This window comes from Mastigoproctus giganteus, chromosome 12, assembly GCF_048544385.1.
Source record: "Mastigoproctus giganteus isolate SK-2022 chromosome 12, ASM4854438v1, whole genome shotgun sequence".
Classification (NCBI taxonomy): Eukaryota; Metazoa; Arthropoda; class Arachnida; order Uropygi; family Thelyphonidae; genus Mastigoproctus; species Mastigoproctus giganteus.
Window position 1 is genome coordinate 157121255 of NC_143586.1, and position 20488 is coordinate 157141742.

Here is a 20488-nt window from a genome sequence, read left to right on the forward strand (position 1 = left end):
TTCCTTTCTTTTTCTCAAAAGGAAGATTTTCATTATTGAAGCTGAGCAGAGTTGTTAGCTGATAGAGCTTTGAAGAAGAGCTACTTTTCAGGTGAGGGGAAAGTAGTTAGGGTACTCAAATTGAACATACAATATAGTATGCGAATAACAGCATTTTTGCCCTTCCCACGGAAATCTTGCACTTATCTTAGATTGTTCCGCCGGTAGATAGCGGTCGTGTGCTGATTTCAACAAATGCTGGAAGCTTCGTTACCTTTTTGTCCCTATCGTGTAGATTAGGTTACCGTGGAGTGTGTTGTTTAGGCATATGTTTTGATTATAAACCGGAATATTACATGGGTTCTCTCCAAACAAAGGTACGCTATTTTATATCACTTATGCCGTTTTGTATTCTTGATTGTTTAGTGATATTTCGTGTGATGCTTATGGTAATTTTGCTTCGTTGCATGATCTAGTTACGCATTTCAGTGTGTACTACGTGGTATCATTATATATTTGTTTAGAAATACTGTATTTTTTAAAATATTTTCTGGTTTTTCAGTTGCGTTAATTTATTTTCTTGGCACGAGGCAAATCTTTAAATCATCGTTTTCTTTTTTTTAGTGATTATTTACTTCATACCACGCATGGACCTTTTTTTTTTAATTATTAGTAACCGTTGCGATTAAATGTTTTCCCAATTAAACTTTGATAGAATTTCACGCATGGAAGTTCACCATTTTTCAGGATTGTCACATGGGCTGTGATTCCTAGTGTGGTGTTTTTTTTTTTTTAATTTTTCAGAGAGCTGAGTTAGAACCCTGTCGGAGACTGGAGAATTCCGGAAGACTTCTTCAGTCGCGGATGTAGTAAGCAATCTCAGGATGCGGTAGTAGGAGCCCTCATCCTGATTTATTACAGGTGTTTCGTAGTACACACATGCAGATCGCATGTGTGTACTACGAAACACACATGAATATATAACACAGAATATACCCAGTTCACAACAATATGCACGATATTGCTGGATGCTGCGATATTGTTTTCATTAGAAACCAGTGGAGTACTTTGAGAGTAGTAGGTGTGCCAGTAATTCTGAAGAATAAGAATGGCAATAGGTGGTAACTCTCCAAAAAAAAAAAAAAAAAAAAAAGCTGGTGATTATTATTTCATTATTGAAGTAATACAGACCATTTAAAATTGAAATACTGCTGATCATTAATTAATGTCAAATTTAGGCTGTCTGAGTGAGTTGGGGGAGTCAGGGTGTAGTACACATATTTAGAGTTCTAAATTAAGGTTGTGGGAGCTTGAACAAACTATAATCCTTTGGCCTTAGTAAATTGGCTGTATTATTCTCCTTGAAAGATGATTAGATGTGATAGATTGGATTGATTTAAGTATTAAGAGAAACTGTTATCTGTAAGTTTTAATACTGTTTGTATTTGGGACTTTCATAAAAAAAAAAAAAACATTGTTGGTGAGTTTATCATTATGGACAATTGTACTTTAAGAAAAAATTATTGGCTGTAGCTATCTTTCTTTTTATGAGCCGTTAACAAACAGTTTTTTATATATTGCATTTTGGACGACCCATACTTTGGCTTATGTTTAGTAATCTTCGGCAACCTTTGGGTATCCGGGATGCACTCAGATGGTGAAATCATTGAATGATGGTATCCCTGATTTCCATTTGGAAGGTGAGCCATTGAGTAATGATGTTACTGTTCAATTTATTTTATTGACAATGTATATACTTTCAAATATAATTTTCAAAGAAGTACCTATTTTGATCCATTAATTGATTTTTTTTTTTTTTTTTTTTTTGAGTGGTCAGGGGATACATTAGAGAAAACTTTTTTTGTTAAGGAAAATATATATTATTATTATTAGTAGTAGTAGTAGTAGTAGCAGCAAATGATGCAAGAAATAGTGTCAGCCAAAAAAAAAAAAAAATATATATATATATATATACATATATAATTAATAAAAGAAAGCCAAAATTCCCATTTTTTTTCACCTGTCCATCCTCTAGTTCTTCCTTGAATTTATTCAAACTATCCTCCCTCTACAACAGTAGATGGGAATTTGTTTGAACAATTACCATCCACCATCTGAAGGCAGTTTTCTGCATGTCTGATCTGTGAACCATCTTTTCTCAATTTGCATTTATGCCCCCCCCCCCCCATGTGTGTGTATTCTGAGCAAGAGGAAGGATTTCCTCTTGCAGTGAGCTTACTTAATCCATTTAGGGCCCAAAACACTTGAGTTAAATGATTGAGGTGCAACATTTCATTTTGGAAATTTCATTTTCAGTGTGGGCAATTAGATCACTTACTAGCTTTGATCCATATTTATTATGTTTGCTCACTTAGAATTTTTATAATGTGATAGGATGGACATTATAAAAATCCTCACACACCCTCCCCACATCTTTAATGGGTCAATAAATGCCTGTATATTTAAGTTTCTGAATATATCCCTGTTGCAAAGAAGTTTAATTTTTTCAAAAAAGGCACACAATCCATGTTAATGCCCATGAAAATTTTGATCAGTATTCCAAGGAAAAATCTACACACAAACGAACTTCATATCTAGCTACTTAAAAACTACATTTGTCACTGCTGAGTGAAAGTGGTTTGGAATGGAAAATTTTCCATCGTCTCTCAGTCAAAAAGCTGGATACAGTTGTTGCTAAAGCAGTTAAGAGAGTAATGTCAAGCATTATGTAGCATTAATATTGAATGTACAGGGTATCCACAAACATTTACAAAACTAAAATGTTACTGCACAAATAGGGTGCATGTTACAAAAACACTGAAACCACTCTCAAGTAATAGAGGATATCTTCAAGTTTTTAATCCTAAAACTTGAAAAATACCAACAAAATTCTATCCTCTTGGTTTTGTCGTCAATCAATGGTTTCTGATTACAAGCTGTAACTTGTATGGTTTCATTCTCAGGTGTTAGTGTAACATGTTACATTGACCTTGTCATGTTAAGCTCACGACCAGCATTTCATATGAATTTCTCCAATCTTTGTGTAAAACTTCTTTGAAACAGCTCCTCTGCACCTTCACTCACTTTTGTTGAGTTACTGAGTCAAGTCTGCCAAGATGCTTGCACAAACACTTACCATTATGAATTTTCTGTACCACTGCAGTATTCTAAATACTTGGTAGCTTCTTTGTGAACCATATTTGAATTTATGTATAACAGTTGCATAGCAGTTCTGATGCACAAGTTTTTTGGCTGTTTCTATTTTATCAGGTGTATGAGCAGTTAAAGGGAGGATTCCATTGTGGTCATCATCTGCTAAACTCTCTTTCTTCTTTCAGATGAAAAGGCATCTGCGTGACTATTACCCATCATTTCCAGTGTTTCAAGTAACATTACCTAAGCATTGGTGAAATTTGATTTTGTCTGATGGTCCAAATTTTACATTTTTCACATTCAGAAATTATGATAAAATAAATGTTCTATTATATTCTGGCACACTACATAAATCAGAAGAGTTGACTACTAATCATTTTAATAATAATGCAGTCATTAAATATATTCACAATCAAGTGCATTTTAACCCCTGTGAATCCAAATATGTGCTGCTGCACTTCAGTGCTAATCACTCAGTTATATCGGGCCTAATGCATTTTAGAAGTGCACAGCACAGAACAAAAATTAACGGTTAACAAATTCCTGTGTATCTAGGTGTAAGTTGAAACTTGCAATGTGATAACATAAAATGGTATGTCATTTATTGACTGCAGCATTGTGCAGCCAGTTTGGAAACTTCTTGACTACTATGTATTACTGCATTACTTTATGCATGGCTGCCAACTCTTGGTTTATGATGGAGAATCAGGTGCCTCCATAGCCAGGTGGGCAGGAGCAGCAGTGCGTAGCGCACACTTCTTGATTAGACCGGGGTTCGAGCCCGTGCCCACGAAATACGGAGGATGCAGAAAGGTCAGGGAATGACCACCACATATCCCCGGAGCAATATGGCCTTAGTTGCTAATGCTCCTAAAAACCAAATAACAAACAACAAACATGGAGAATCTGTCTTTTTGACTCAATTTGAACTCCTTTTCTGTATCACCATTGTAATATAGTTGGTACCATATAGAGTTTCTCCATCTATCTTTTTTCTTTTGCAAAAAATAGTGAAATTATGTTAAATTGGAATTAAAAAAAAAATCTAAATTTCTTATTTTCAATAATGAATATGGCCATCATAAATTGCTGGGGAAAATTTATTTTAATTATTCAGCTATAAAATGGAGGAGGAACCCTGCATAAGTTTTATCCTGCAGGTTTTCATTCCAGTGCAATGCGTATGTTTCATTATTTCATTCTAGTGCAATACCCAGGGATGATACCTTCTCTCAGTTTAGATGATAAAGATAAATGAAAGAACTTAAGAGTTTATAAAAAAAAGCAATATCATTAATGATTTATATTAAAAAAAAAATAAATGTATGGGATGGCAAGAAAGTAAATGTATGAGAATAATCTAGAAATAAAAGACATAACACCGTCCTTCCCAGTCAGTAAATTAAAGCAGCATTCCTTGTTAGTCACAAATTATAAATAACCAGTGAGAGACAAGTACAGATACAGTATGGCAAAACAGGTTGATGAATGATGAACTGTAGCAATAATATTGTGGCGAACTTTACCATGTTTTATACAGATTATAAAAAAAATATATATTAAGCAGGTATTAGTGCAGTTTTACCAATGTTCGCCACTGCTAATGTCAAAACGGATGGATGGATAATGAACTGTAGTGTGTCATAACATTTGTGGCAAACTTGATCATGTTTTATATAGATAGTAAAAAAAAGGCATTAGTGCAGTGCTGCCTTCATTTGCTTTTGACCCAATTTGTGTGCCGATATGATCCAGTGAAGTTTTAATTTAATACGCTCATAGAAACTGTATGATGTATGAATAAATTTAGTACATTATACTGTTTGGTGGCCTCCTGAGTTGGTTGTGAATTCCTTATATCACAGCATGTTTCCTTAGGCGTTTAAATGTCTTTTCTAGTTCAGAACAGAATTTAGGGATGGAAAGTTTCCAACTGAGTTACGAGAAGTGCTATGTTATACAAAGTCATTCTTGGCATTTTAATAATTTTTCATAACTATGTTGGGTGCCGGAGAGTATTCAAACAGATAAAAGAAATGACTTCAGATCTCTTTCCAGTGAAGCTTTGGAATACCCTTGACAGCCAAGTCTGAATAGCACTGCCATTGTTATAAACAAAACTTTGACATCATTTCTGAAGAGGTGTCAAAAGTATCTTTCTTGAAACAGTCATACTCAGTTTATGCACAGATAATCCTAACAGAAATCCACAAAGAAAAAAATCCTAGGTAAGCCGACATTTGAAAATATACTGCACTGAACAGTCCTATGGCTGTATTTTAATATAGAATGCATATGTTATTGATGAAATTTAATTCTAATGCAATGTGGCCTTCAAAAACTTGCTTTTTTCTGAAAACTAGTGTTTTTCTCCCGTTTTTTTTGGGAAGAACTGCTTTTTTTGCAAAATAGCTCCTGTTTATTGCCTGTTTTGTTCAAAAAAGTCTCCTGGTTTCCCCATATCAATAATAACCTGATTCTCAGCTTTTCAAAAATTGGCAGCTATGTTTATGGTATGATGTATCATTAATGTACATACAACTTTTAATTTTTGAATAAGAAAATGCATCTATCCCATTGAAGAAAGTACCATATGTTATTGGTGATGGAGGAAGGTATGAATGATAGGAATTTTTACTTTTTTTGGCAGATGCAGGGAAAAAAGTCTGCTTTCATGCATCATTTAGCCATTATAATACTAATACTGTACTAATCACAAGATGATGTTATAGGAACTTACTCATAGAACATTAGCTGCATAACTACTACACTGGGCAGCCAGGCTGTCATTCAGGTCTATCAATCATATATGAATGATAGACCTGAAGGTATGAATGATAGAATTTTTACTTTTTTGGCAGATGCAGGGAAAAAAAGTCTGCTTTCATGCATCATTTAGCCATTATAATACTAATACTGTACTAATCACAAGATGATTAGTACTTACTCATAGAACATTAGCTGCATAACTACTACACTGGGCAGCCAGGCTGAAGATGCTGTGAATTCTAGGGAGGGCCAGATATGAAACATGTGGATCATTCTCCCCTCTCCCCACCTGTTTATAACCATTTTGGCACCATCAGCAGAAATACTTTGTGGGTTGGGTTCTCAGTTGAATTTGTAATGCATCTATTTTGTGAAATAATGCCTAGTTATAGGAAAAGTGAATGTGAATTAGTGTATAGAAACTATGGTGAACCTGACTGATTGGATAAACTGTAAAGTTTTGCATATTAACAATATCATTAAGAAATGCAAAAAATAAAATAAAAATAAAATAATTTACTTAAATGTAAAGCAATTATGGGAAGTAGGGTGTTTGGTTTGGTTTTTATTTGTTAAGCATCTTGGTTTTATTTGCCTATTGATTTGTTTAGTGTATAGGTGAGCTCTCCTTGCCGTTATGGCTGGCTATAGGCTAAACCAATTGGGTTTAATTAATGGAATAATAATAATAAATATGGAACTGATTGCAATAGTGGTCTAATAAGTGGTGGCTAAATCACTGTAATCCCCATTTAAAAATTTGATCAATTCAAGAATTGTTAAATTCCCTTCAGCCAATCAGACAGGTGATGTGTGATTCTCAATAAGCTCTGCTAGCTGTGCATAACAGTTGTGTTCTCAGAATTATACTTTCATGCTTCTAAACCACTATTTTTAAATGGTGGTTAAACCAGTGGTATAGCTACAGTCTTTTACACCACCTGGGCAGATCCTTCTGGTGTCCCCCCCCCCATAATGTCCTCAACTTGAAAAAACAGTCTTAAAACTTAATTGGTTTTAAGAAATCACAGAAAACTAAGGAACATTTTGCAAAAAATGTTAAAAATTTTGTGAATAAAGGTGAATAAAGTATAGTGTATTTACATAGTATTTAATGTAATAACAAAAAGAGATACAAAATGTGAAAATAACAAAAGCAATTTTTAGTTTCTGTTTTCATGTCTTCATTTTGGCATATCAAAATTAATTTTACTAGCATATTCAGTTTTAAATGGATAATATGGCTATATTTTATAATCTAGTCTGACCCATTGATGAGTGGAAGTAATTTTTAATTAATTTTAATTTGAAAAAGCTTCTTTCACAAGAAGCTATAGATACACATACTGTTAAAAAGAACCTTAAACATAATAATAAATTTGGTAGAAATTCCAAAAAATCTCACTTTATAATAAACTCTATAAGCTGCAAAGCTTTCCACTGTTTTGCTTCCTCAATAGTTATTTTTGCAGCTTGTAAATGATGTCTTAGTCGGCCAATTTCTAATAATGTTTTTCAAAATTTCAGTTAGCTTTGAAATATGCATTTCACATTCTTCTTTTTATTTCGCAACAACCAAATTATGCAGTTGAATAATGGCAAGCGTTGAAAGAATTTCATCCATCGCTTTCGAAAGAACCTCTAATTCTTGATGAAATTTATCCAGGCATTCATACATCGCTCTTTTTTAATTCTTCTTGGGGTGACAGTCCAGCATCCTTTGTCGTTTCTCCTGGAATTTGTTTTTTTTTATCCTTATTTTTCCTCATCTTCCTATTGAAATGTCCATTTCCTCACAAGTTGTATTTGTGAATTGAAGGGCCCTTTTTACAATTTTATTTCTTTCTTTATTAATAAATAATTTTAAGCTCTGTAACTACTACACTTTTTCCAGGGTTATTCTGACTGTAAGTATTTTTGTGTAAGATTAACTCCTTGTAGAGTTTTGTGATAAAAAGACTGATAATTTAGAAAAGAAAAAAATATATGGACGATAATAAAATTTCACCAGGTAGCTGCATTCTCACGTGGTTCGTACAGTGTTTGCAGACCGGAAGTTATTTTTTTAGAATTCATTTTGACCATATTTACAGTTTCATAATGTGCGCTCCACCTTGTCTGGGCAAGTCTTTTGACTGTTATTCCTGTATGTTTTTTCTTTATTTCCCAATGGTGTGGAGAGACTGAAAAGAAAGAATAAAGGTTTTCCAAAGTTGCAAAGAAGGTTATGCATGATGAAACACTTGCAAATAAATGTACACAGCATAAATTTAATGAGTGGTTTGAATAGGGCATAAACAATGATTGGGATTAATTTCCTTGATTTTAAATTGGACTCCACCATGAATTCCTGTCATGTTTGCCGCATTGTCATAGCTTTAACCATGGATTTATGTCCAATCCATCCTTTTTTAAATTATTCAAAATTTATTTTGTGAGTTCAGCAGTGGTCTTTCCAACAATGTGGAAGAAGTGTAAAAATGACTACTTCACTTCAACCTTGCCATCTACAATGTAGTAGTAGTAGTAGTAGTAGTGGCATGTGATGCAAGAAAGCAAATGTATGAGCTTATGCAGCATCAGCCAAAAAAAAAAAAAAAAATCACACCATTCCCTCCAAATGCCTGTCCAGTTCCTCCTTAAATTTATTCAACCTATCAACTTCCACAACAACAGATGGAAGTTTGTTCCAGCAATTAACCACCCGCTGGCTAAAGGAAAATTTCCGCACATCTATTCTACATCTGTCTTTTCTTAATTTGAATTTATGCCCCCTTAGATTCGTAATCTGAACAAGTGGAAGGATCCCATCAGAATTCAGCGTGCTCAACCCATTCAAGGCCTTATATACCTCAATCAGATCACCGTGCAGGTGCCTAGTCTCCAGCCACTGCAATTTGCAGAACTTAAGCCTCTCTTGGTAAGAGGATCCCTTCATTCCCCTCACCAATCTTGTTGCCCTTCTCTGTACATGCTCAAGTAAATCTACATCCTTCCTAAAATGAGGCTTCCAGACCTGTACGCAGTACTCAAGCTGTGGCCTGACCATTGCCTTATACAGAGGGATAATCACCTCCTTTTCCCCTTCTAGCAAAATTCCTATATATCATTGACAAAACCCCATGACCTGCCCTGGCAGCCTGTCTGCATTGCTCAGAAAACTTCATATCTGCCTGCACAATTACTCCCAGGTCTTTTTCATTTTCTACCACCTTAAGTGTAGTACCACATAGTTGGTACGTTTCTCTGGGGTTACTTCTACCCATATGTAGTACTTTGCATTTGTCAAGGTTAAACTTCAGTTGCCACTTCTTAGCCCATCTGCCCAAATTAGATATGTGAACATATCTAATTACTTCACACATTTGGTCAGTGTGGGATATGTCTGGTGTACTGTTAAATAGAATTCCAAAATATTTAGCTTGTTTTATATTATCAGCTACTATTTTTTTCTCTCACATTATTTCCTAAAATGTTAATAAACTCATTTTAAATCTCTGGCAATAAATATGAAGTTTGTTTCCTATCAATTGAACGTTCAATTCTTAAAATATATTCTTTCAAAACGGTGTCATTGATAGAAACTCTACCATTTCTCTAAAATTCCCTTTATTTATAGAAAATATAGACTCTTTAGAATCTTCTGTTTCATGTCCATGAAAACGAAGATTCTTGCGAGCCAGAAATAAGATTACATCTAAAAGCCAATATAAAACATCTTTCCATTTCATTCTTTCTTTATCCAGTCCTGGCTGATGAATGTGGTCAATAGTTTGTTGAAACTTCAACCCTGCTAAGGTTTTCCATTTCTCCAAGCATGAGAGATGTTGTCACACCGGAAACGTTTGGTTTTAATAAACACCAAGTTTTAAATCTTGTGATAAAGTTAGATATTTCAATTTCTTTATTCTCCAATGAAAATAGTTTGCAGCAAAAACAAAATAAATTTTCTGGTGATGGTGAATTTGTGGATTATGAAAAGGCATTTGACTCCATACAGCATAAGGCAATGTTTCAGGCCTGGAAAGACAAGGCATTGATACCCCATATATTATGATTTTGAAGAAAATATATGAGAGTGCTACCTCCTTTATTAGACTAGACAAAGACAGTAGGAAATTTAAAATTGAGAAAGGAGTTCGACAAGGAGACACAATATCTCCGAAGCTGTTTACTGCTGCCCTTGAGGAAGCTTTCAGAAGATTAGACTGGTCGCAGAAAGGAGTCAATGTGAACGGAGAGTACCTAAACCATTTACGATTTGCAGATGACATTGTGGTCATAAGCCACGATCCCAAAGAATTAGAGGAAAATCTTAATCAGTTATGCACAGCTAGTAAGGATTTTGGACTAAAGATGAATATGGCTAAAACAAAAGTAATGTGAACAAGTATGCCACAGAAAGTTAAATAATGATTGAAGGGCAGTAATTGAAAAGGTGGAGTCATATACTTATCTGGGACAAGTTATTAGTTGTAATAATGATAAATGGCTGGAAGTCATGAGAAGAATAAATTTTGGATGGATAGCATTCAGGAAATATAGTCACATACTGAAGAGCAATATCCCAGTTTGTCTGAAACGTAAAATAATGAACCAATGTATACTCCCCACCATGACTTATGGAAGTGAAACTTGGGCACTCACCAAAAGAATGGAAGAGAAGCTGAGAACTACACAGCGAAGAATGGAACGAATCATATTGGGAATCAGACTGTTAGATAAGAAGAGAAACACATGGATTAGGCAGCAAACTCAAGTAAAAGACATTCTTATCAAAACTAAAGAACTAAAATGGTCTTGGGCAGGACACATAGCTAGAAACAATGATGGCAGATGGACTAAGAAAATAACAGAATGGTATCCAAGAGGAGCTAGAAGAAAACCTGGAAGACAAAGGCGGAGATGGATAGATGAAATTCATGAGTTTGTGGGTAGTAAATGGATGGCCAGTGTTCAAAACAGAAGGAACTGGAAAGTTGCTGGAGAGGCCTTCATCCTGCAGTGGATTGAAAATGGCTGATGATGATGTTCTCAAAATTTTTTTCCCTTTGGCAGTGTCGTATAAAACCAAGAAGTTGTTAGCTGTCAACATTTCCGTTTACTTTTTTTCCTGCTCTTTCAACAGTTTCAAAAGGTCCATCCTTATTTCGAAAATATTAACTGCCTATCTTAATAAAATGAATTCTCAAGTTATCTAGTACTCGGATAGGCCAAAAAGTAACATTGGAATACTTTAAAAATAAGTTTATTTCCTCTTCCTTTTTAGAATCTTCTTTCTGCTCATGTTTATTTTCACTACATTCTTCATCCACTAGTGGATGAATAACTTTTTCTGTTAGATACACTTAGCATTAGTAGAGGCATATGATGCAAGAAAGCAAGCTTAGAGCATCAGCCAAAAAAAAAAACCTCTCCCATTTCACCCCTCCGTTCGTTCGAAATACCTGTCCAGTTGAGCCTTAAATTTGTTTAGGCTATCAACTTCAACAACAAGTGATGGAAGTCGGTTCCACCAACCAACCACCCGCTGGCCAAAGGCAAATTTCCGCACATCTATCCGACATCCGTCCTTCCTCAATTTGAATTTATGCCCTCTGAGGTGATTATTCTGAGCAAGATGAAGAATCCCATTGGCATTGAGCATGCTCAAACCATTCAAAGCCTTATACACCTCTATCAGATCACCTCGCCGGTGCCTAGTCTCCAAACTCTGTAATTTGCAAAACTTAAGCCTTTCTTCGTAAGAGCAACCCTTTGTTCCATTCACTAATCTTGTTGCCCTTCTCTGTACCCGTTCCAGCAGCTCTACATTCTTCTTGAAATGAGGCCTCCAGACCTGTATACAGTACTCAAGATGTGGCCTAACCATTGCCTTATACAAGGGAATAATCACCTCCTTATCCCTGCTAGAAAAATTCCTGTATATCATTGACAAGACACCATGAGCTACTCTTGCAGCTCGTCTGCACTGCTCAGAGAACTTCATATCTGCCTGCACAATTACCCCCAGGTCCTTTTCATTCTCCACCACTGTCAGTGTAGTACTGCAGAGTTGATACGTTGCTCTGGGGTTACTGTTTCCCATATGTAATACTTTACATTTGTCAATGTTAAACTTCATTTGCCACCTCTCAGCCCATCTGCTCAACCTTTCCAGATCCTGTTGCAGCAGCATAGCGTCAGTAGTGTCCTTAACAACCCTGCCAACCTTTGTATCATCTGCAAACTTGGACATTAAACTTGATATCCCATCATCAATATCATTCATAAACACCGAAAACAACAACGGACCCAACACTGAACCCTGAGGAACTCCACTAATAACATTAGTCCACGTTGAGCAGTGTCCATTGATTACCACTCTCTGTCTTCTGCCACTCAACCATCCCCTTATCCATAGCAGCAATTTGCCTCCAATGCCACACAGTTCCAATTTGTGCAGCAGTCTTCCATGTGCAACAGTATCAAAAGCCTTTCTAAGATCCAAATATATAATATCAAAGTTATTCCCTGCATCCAGTTCTTTTGTGACTACATCATAGTATCCAATCAGATTTGTCAGGCAAGACCTGCCCTTAACAAAACCGTGCTGCGTCTGAGCTATAACTGAATTCTTGTCTAGATGATCCTGCAGTGCTTCTTTAACCAGTGCCTCCTTTAATTTACCTGGAACAGAAGTTAAACTAACAGGTCTATAATTACTTGTGTCAGCCTTTGATCCTCCTTTGTGAATTGGGGTTACATTTGCACATCTCCAGTCTATGGGTACCTCCCCTGAGTCCAAAGAAGCTCTCATAATTATGGCTAGGGGTTTGCTTACTTCCTTTGCTGCCTCCTTTAATATAACTGGATAGATCCCATCCACCCCAGGTGCCTTTTTTATGTTTATCCTCAACAATCTCTCCTCCACTTTCCTCTCAGTTATTACAAAATCATCCAGCTCACTGCCAATGTTTACTTTACCTACATCATTCTCCTTCCTGAATAACTCCTCATGCGTGAATGTAGATGCAAAATACTCGTTTAGATTGTTAGCCACCTGAGCAGGATCCTCAACTGTTGAACCATCAATATCCAGTGGACCAATCTGATTCCTCCCTTTCCTTCTCGAGTTTAAATATGTAAAGAACTCTTTTCTGTTTTTCTTTGCATCCTTTGCCAAAGATTTTTCGTAGTCTGCCTTTGCCTGCCTAATCTCCTTTGTGACTTGGTTACAGACCAACTTATATCTACCATAGGCTTCCATGTCACCCATTAATTTGTATGTATCCCATGCATTTTTCTTCTCTGCCACATGTCTCATTAGTTCATCTGACAACCATTTAGGCCTAAACCTTGAACAATATTTCTTAGTTGGTATGTAAAGCCTGGTAGCCTCCAAGATTAGTTCCTTGAATGCTTCCCATTTTGAGTTTGCTGTTGGTAACATCATCAGTTGGTCCCACTGTATATAATTTAAATACTGTCTCAGACCATCATAGTCGCCTTTACGAAAACAAAAACCCTTCCCTTTACCTTTGATGGTAGTTACCTCCTTGAGTAAATCCCACTTCAACACACTGTGATCACTGCCACCTAGTGGTTCATTTATCTGCAGATTCTTAATGCATGAAGAATCACTACTGATAATCAGATCATGAGTATTGCTTCCTCTTCTTGCCTCACGAACATGCTGATGTAGAAAACAATCATCCAATAGATCCACAAAAGCCTTGCTAGTGTGCGAGTGACCAACCCACAAATTCCAGTCAATATCTGGGAAATTAAAATCCCCCATTATAAGACTCTCTGATTTACTGGCCCACTCTATTTCCCTGTACAATATCTTATTATACTCATCAGAGTCATTAGGCCTATAGCACACTCCTACTCTCAATTTTGATTTCCCTATGCTTATGTCACACCAAACTGACTCGACACTGCCCTGTCCATCGATGTCGACTGGCTTCACTTCCTTGGATTTTATGTGTTTCTTAACTAATAGCATAACCCCTCCTCCCCTCCTGTCCTGTCTATCCTTTCTATACACATTGTATTCCCCAAATTCCAGTTCCGCATTACTTATATCTGTGTGACACCACGTCTCTGATATCCCAACAATATCTGCCTTTGATGTTTTGTGCAATACCTCAAATTCATCAAATTTATTTACCAAACTCCTAGCATTGGTGTACACACAGGTATACATGCACCTGTTTCTATTCTTAGCTACCCTAACACAACCCATGTGTTTACTTGTACCGCAATGACTCCCAGCAGTCTCTGAAATATATTCTGCATCTTGTTTTTCAGGCTTCTGCTCATTTCAATAGAAGCAGTGCAAGAATCACTTCAACCTCTGCCAGTGGCTACTGTTAATCTATTAGTCCTTGTATCCCCCCCAACTAGCAGTTTTCCGACCCACCTAACACTGCCTCGACAGCATCAGCAAAAATTCTTGCACCCTTTCTATTTAAGTGTATCCCATCCCTGTAGAAGCATAAGTGTATCCCATCCCTGTAGAAGCAATCTCTCCTGTTAACAAGTACAGTCCAGGCTGAAAAAAATTCTACCCCTTGAGCCTTGCACAATCCCTCCAGGGCCGAATTGATCGATAAGGCTCTCATCATATACTCCCTCCTATCGTGTCTGGGCAGAATTGCAGACACTTTCAAATTCAACCCTAATTCACGGCTTTTTTTGAACAGTGACCTGTACTTGCTAAGTAATTCCGCCAGTCTCCTACTCTTAATATCATTAGTGCCAACGTGTACAACTATATCACCTTTTGTGCCCTTAAAAGATGATATCCGCTCTACAACGTCATCAACCTTTGCCCCTGGCAGACATACCCTGGTCCTATTCTACCTATCCTTTTTACAAAGCATGTTCCCCGTTTCCCTGACAATAGAGTCACCAACAACTACTAGTTCCTGTGGGACCAGCGCATTCTGCCTAGGGGGCTGCCTCTGTGTTGCCTGATGACCAAGTGCAAGCTGTGGCGTTGATGTGGGCAGCTGAGAGCTTGATGGGCCCCTCAATTTATTTCTTTCGAGGGCATCCACCCTGTCCTTCAAGCTCTCGTAAAGGCCCATTACAACGCTGAGTTGTCGCCTGATTTCCTTGCACTCCTTACATTGTGCACACACAAAGACATCCCCCTTGGCAGTATCATGTCCCGTACCCGACTGCTCCGCAAACATCAAGCAAACAGTGCATTTTAAAAGACTGTGATTCAGAGGGTAACTGCCCCCCTCAGTTCTCCCCTGAACCACAGCACTCCCATTAGCTTGAGCCTTTTGCTTTGCTGTCTGGTCAGAGTCATGATTCCGATTTAATTCAATAAAATTTCAAAACAAAAATTAAATCCTTAAGTTATATCCCAGAACAGTTGTTATATATATATTTTTTTGGTATCTAGTGTTTTCTACGAGTTCCCTTTATACAACTTCCGTATCACGTGTACCACTATAGTTATGTATTAATTATTTGTTACGATTAAGTCGTTATATATATATAGAGTTAAAAATACAATTTAATTGACAATAAAGTTTATCAAGATTAATAGATTTACTGATTAATTGACAATATTATATTATGCACTATACTACACTATGCTTATGCTATCGTGTAAAAATGGCGGGAATTCACGAACGGTACTTCTACGGACTCGTAAGTATTGATTAGCTTCCAAATCTCGCTATCTCAATTTAGAATAAACTAAGGATCCTGACTAAGTCTATAATCTACTTATAGAAGATAATTTGATATAACAATTGGTTAATAAATCGACTAAATTTGGTTAAAAAAAAAAAGAGACCTCTCGTTCAATTTGTGACACGTGGATTTGATACCGTTACCGATACTAAGTAATACCTACAAAATCTCTGTCTAAGTTAAACTTTAAACTAAGTATCGTAACTAGGAATATAAAGCTACTCTAGAAAATAAGTTAATATGACAATTTAAACTAATAAATCAGAAAATAAATCAGGAAAAACCTCTCTGTTCGAAGAGCTTCAAGGAGCTACCAAGGGCGGATTTGCGATTTGTATAGAGTGAATAGCTGTTTGGAAGAAAAGTAATGCCTAGAGTAAAAGAGAAAACCAAGTTTTTTAGATGCAGGGGAAGCAATATTTGAAATATACTTGTGCCAAGAGAGATTAGAAGTCAGGGTAATCCCCAAAAGAGATATATCATTTTGCCTAGAAATCGGAGTGTTACCAAAGATAAGCATAGTAGTAGAAGAATCCTTTTTGCGAGATATAAGACAAGACTGAGTTTTAGAAGAATTGAAATCAACTAAGTTGTCTTTGCCCCACTGGAGAATTACCTGGAGATTGGCATTTAAGGAATTGGTAGCAGATTTTCGAGAAGTTGAAGCTGATTGAGCAGGACAAGTTTTCCTAAAATGGAAAGTGGAAGGCAATGTGCGATCCTCGGCCAAAACTATGGATAGGATTTCCAGTCAATAGAAGAAGGTCATTAATATACAAGAGGAAAAGTGTGGGGGGGAAAGAACTGAACCTTGGGGAACACTGGCATTAGTGGAGAAGTTAGAAGAGAGAGAGCCATCTACCATCACCTTCAGTGAGCGATCAGAGAGAAAACTGGATAACCAATTACAAAAAACAGTTGGCAAACCTTAAGATGGAAGCTTGTTTAGAAGACCTTTATGCCAAACACAATCAAAAGCTTTTGAGATGTCAAGAGCAACTGCTTGTGTTTCACTGAACATTTCCATTGAATTAGTCCATAAATGGGTAACATAAGCCAGAATATCACCAGTGGATCGACACCAACGGAATCCACACTGGCGCTTGTTGAGCAGACGGAAGGTTTCTAGGTAGCTTAAGAGTTGGTGGTTAATTGATTTTTCCATTACTTTAGAAAGATTAGAAGTAATTGCAATGGGACGATAATTGGATGAGAGCAATTTGTCATCCTTTTTAGGAACTGGCTGGATATAAGCAAATTTCCAAGCAGAAGGAAAAACACCTTTGGAATAAGAAAGTGAAAAAAGCGACAAAGAAGAGGAGTAAGTTCAGGAGCATAGGTTTTGAGAACAAGTGGAAAATACCATCGGGAGCTGGAGCTTTCTTAGCATCACGGTTTGATGGAAGACCACAGGAGGCATTGAATGAAGCGTGTTGGGAATGGTGGAAGGTGTTTTTCCAAGAGAACATTAATACATGAGTTGGAAGAAAAATGGGATGCTAGCAGGACAGCTTTATCCTTGGCTGAAGTGACAACAGAACCATCTGATTTGGACAGAGGTGAGAGCAGAGATGGGCAAAAGTTGCAGCCAATAGCTTTGGCAAGAGACCAGAATGCTCGTCTACTATTAGGGCAAGAAGCAAGTTTTCTACTCTTAGCCTGTTCAAACTCTACTTTGGATTGATTAATAATTGCTTTACAATTGTTGCGAGCTTTGGTATAGGCAGAAAATGCAACTGAAGAATTAGAAACAAGCCAATTACGATATGCAACATTCTTCTCTTAAACAGCCTTAACAAATTTATTGGATTTTTGGTTTTTTTTTAGGAGCATTAGCAACTAAGGCCATATTGCTATGGGATACACAGTGGTCATTCCCTGACCTTTCCGAATCCTCTGTATTTGGTGGTCACGGGCTCGAACCCAGGTCTAATCAAGAAGCGTGTGCTACGCACTGCTGCTCCTGCCCACCTGGCTACAGAGGCGCCACATTTATTGGAAAACCAAGGTTTAGATAAAGGACGAGATTTTAAAGTGGATTGTGGGATAAAGGATTCCATTCCTTCAAGAATAATTTCGCTGACACGATCTAAGCAAGTGTTGACATCAGAAGTTTTGAAACAGTAATACGACCAAGGAAAAGAAGAAAAGAAATCTCGCAGGTCATCCCATTTTGCATTGTGTAATGCCAAGCAATACGAGGTTGGGAATAGCCATGAGATAAAGACTTCATTGGTGATGAGACAATCACCAATTTGTGATCTGAGGTGCCTAACGGATCTCTCTCTTCGACCGTGTACTTAGAAGGGTTTTTTGTTGGTTGTATGGTTAGGATTGTCCTGTATTCTTGTAGGTAAATGAACAATTTGTGCAAGGTCATTAGTAATTGCAAAAGCCTCAGCATCTCGACCAGCTGGGTCGGTGTGACTAGAAAACGGAAGCCAGCTGGAGTTGTGAACATTAAAATCACCAAGGAAAATTACCTCACTGTTAGGAAAGTTGGACTCAAGAAAGTCAAGTTGCTAAGAGAGGAAGTCCAAGAGCTCCAAGTGATTAGTGGAGTTGGGAGAATGGTAGACACAACAGATGAATTTGACAGAATAAGGTAGAGAGATTTTAATCCAGAGAAGATCGAAAAAAGGAGATTCCAAATTACCAAGTCTCCGAGAGGGAATATCAGAATGGACATATGCTCAAGTACCACCTTTGAGGTGAAAGGAATCATACAGCGAATAATTTGGGCAACTGAGATGAGCAGTAGTTGAATCAACTGATAACTGAGATTCTGTCAGAAAAATACATGGGGTTTGGCAAACTGCAAGTGGAAATGGTCGTGGAGATTAGAATTCTGACCACGTGTATTTGTGAAATGAATTAGGAAGTGTTTGGGAGGTTTAGATCTTTTCGTAGATAAGCTTACTTTATTAGTTTGACAATTCATGGTGTATTAAATAGTAAGAAAAAAGGGGTGGCACATTCTGTATGAAGTAATGAAATTTTTGGATATGGTGTACAAGTGGTAAGAATATACCCAGATCCTTGACATAACGTGGCCTCCACAAGGCCCCCCCACCCCCGCATACACACTACTTGGACTCCCTCCAGTCACTATCTGGCAGAGTAGAGGTAGCAGCGTACTGGTCACGAAAAATGCTTTACGTTCTCTAATGTGAAACATCCTTCGCGTTTCTTTTGGTTATTTTGATTTGTATATATTGATTATGAAATAAAAGAGCTTTTGTACTGTAAATATTTCATTGATCATTCACAAATTTCTGGAAGACGATATAAAATATTTCTGGAGGATTTATGATAACTAAAGTAAGAGACATATACTTGCTACTGCAATGTATCTAAATATCTCTGAAAACAACATCAATTGGGGTACCCGACCTTAATTGAAATGACATACGCAGCTTTTCAGGGCACTTAACAACGGAATGTACGTGTCCCAAACAGCTGCGTATGCAAAAATCCAAGATGAAAAAAGAAATTGTCATATGACAAATACTTGCAATCATACTTATTGCAGTAGTAACTGCAGGAGGTATGATTGTGACGTCATACTATTCAAAAATTCTAAAAAGTTAGAACTCCAGATATCGTACTGGTCACGAAAAATGTGTCACATGCTCTAATCATACTACTAGTGAGTGCTGATGACGTCACTTCTGTGGCCGATCACATTTACTCGGTAGGTACCCTCATGAAAGGATGTTTCACATCAAAAAGTCAGCAAAAGTGCGAGGAGCTCATTGTTAAAATATTCACAGCTCAACACTGCGTACCTCTCCTAAGTCCCAGGAAGCTCCCATAATTATGGCTAAGGGTTTGCTTACTTCCTTTGCCGCTTCCTTTAATATAACTGTTAGATCCCACTGTAGATCCCACTGTTAGATCTATAACTGTAGATCCCACTCACCCCAGGTGCCTTTTTTATGTTTATCTTCAACGATTTCGCCTCCTTTGCTGTCAGTTATTAAAAAATCATTTAACTCGCTACCATAGTTTAATACACCTCTGGTATTCCCCTCCCTGAATAACTCCTCATATGTAAATGTAGATGCAACTAGATGCATTTAGTTTGTTAGCTACCTGAGCAGGATCATCAACAGTTGAACCATCGATTTCAAGTGGACCAATCTGATTCATCCCCTTCCTTCTAGAGTTTACGTAAGTAAAGAAGTCTTTGCTGTTTTTCTTTGCATCCTTTTCCAAAGGTTTCTCGTAATCTGCCTTTGCCTGCCAAACTTCCTTTGTGACTTGATTACAGCCCAGCTTTTATCTTCCATTGGTTTCTGTGTCACCTGTTAATATATATGTAACTTACGCATTTTGCTTCTCTGCCACATGTGTCTCTTTAGTTCATCTGACCACCATTTAGGCCTAGACCTTGAACAATATTTCTTGGTTGGTATGAAAAGCCTAGTAGCTTCTAATATTAATTCTTTGAATGCTTCCCATTTAGAATTTGCTGTTGGTAACATTTTCAGTTGGTTCCACTGTATAGACTTTAAAATTTGTCTCAGACCTCCTAGGCACCTTTATAAAAACAAAAACCCTTCTCTTTACCCCTGATGGTAGTTACCTATTTGAGTAAATCCCACATCAGCACACTGTGATCACTGCCATCAAGTGGCTCCTTTATCTGCAGATTCTTAATGCATGAAGAATCACTACTGATAATCAAATCAAGAGTATTACTTCCTCTTGTTGCTTCCCGAACATGCTGCATGTTCGGGAAGCAACAAGATAGAAAACAGTTATCCAATAAATCCACCTTAATCACACACTTGCTAGTGTGTGAATGACCTATCCACATGTTCCAGTCAATATCTGGGAAATTAAAATCCCCCATTATAAGACAATCTGATTTACTGGCCTGCTC

General features: G+C 37.0%; 1 protein-coding gene across 3 annotated transcripts in view; it reads left to right on the top strand.

Moving 5' to 3' along the window:
* The first annotated feature begins 215 nt into the window (after positions 1-215).
* LOC150077535 (uncharacterized) overlaps positions 216-20488 on the top strand; it is a 441090-nt gene continuing 420817 nt past the window's right edge. For all 3 annotated transcript variants that reach the window (XM_090386301.1, XM_090386302.1, XM_090386303.1), the window contains exon 1: positions 216-356. The gene's annotated coding sequence lies outside the window, so the exon portion shown is untranslated. The remainder of the gene's footprint in view (positions 357-20488) is intronic.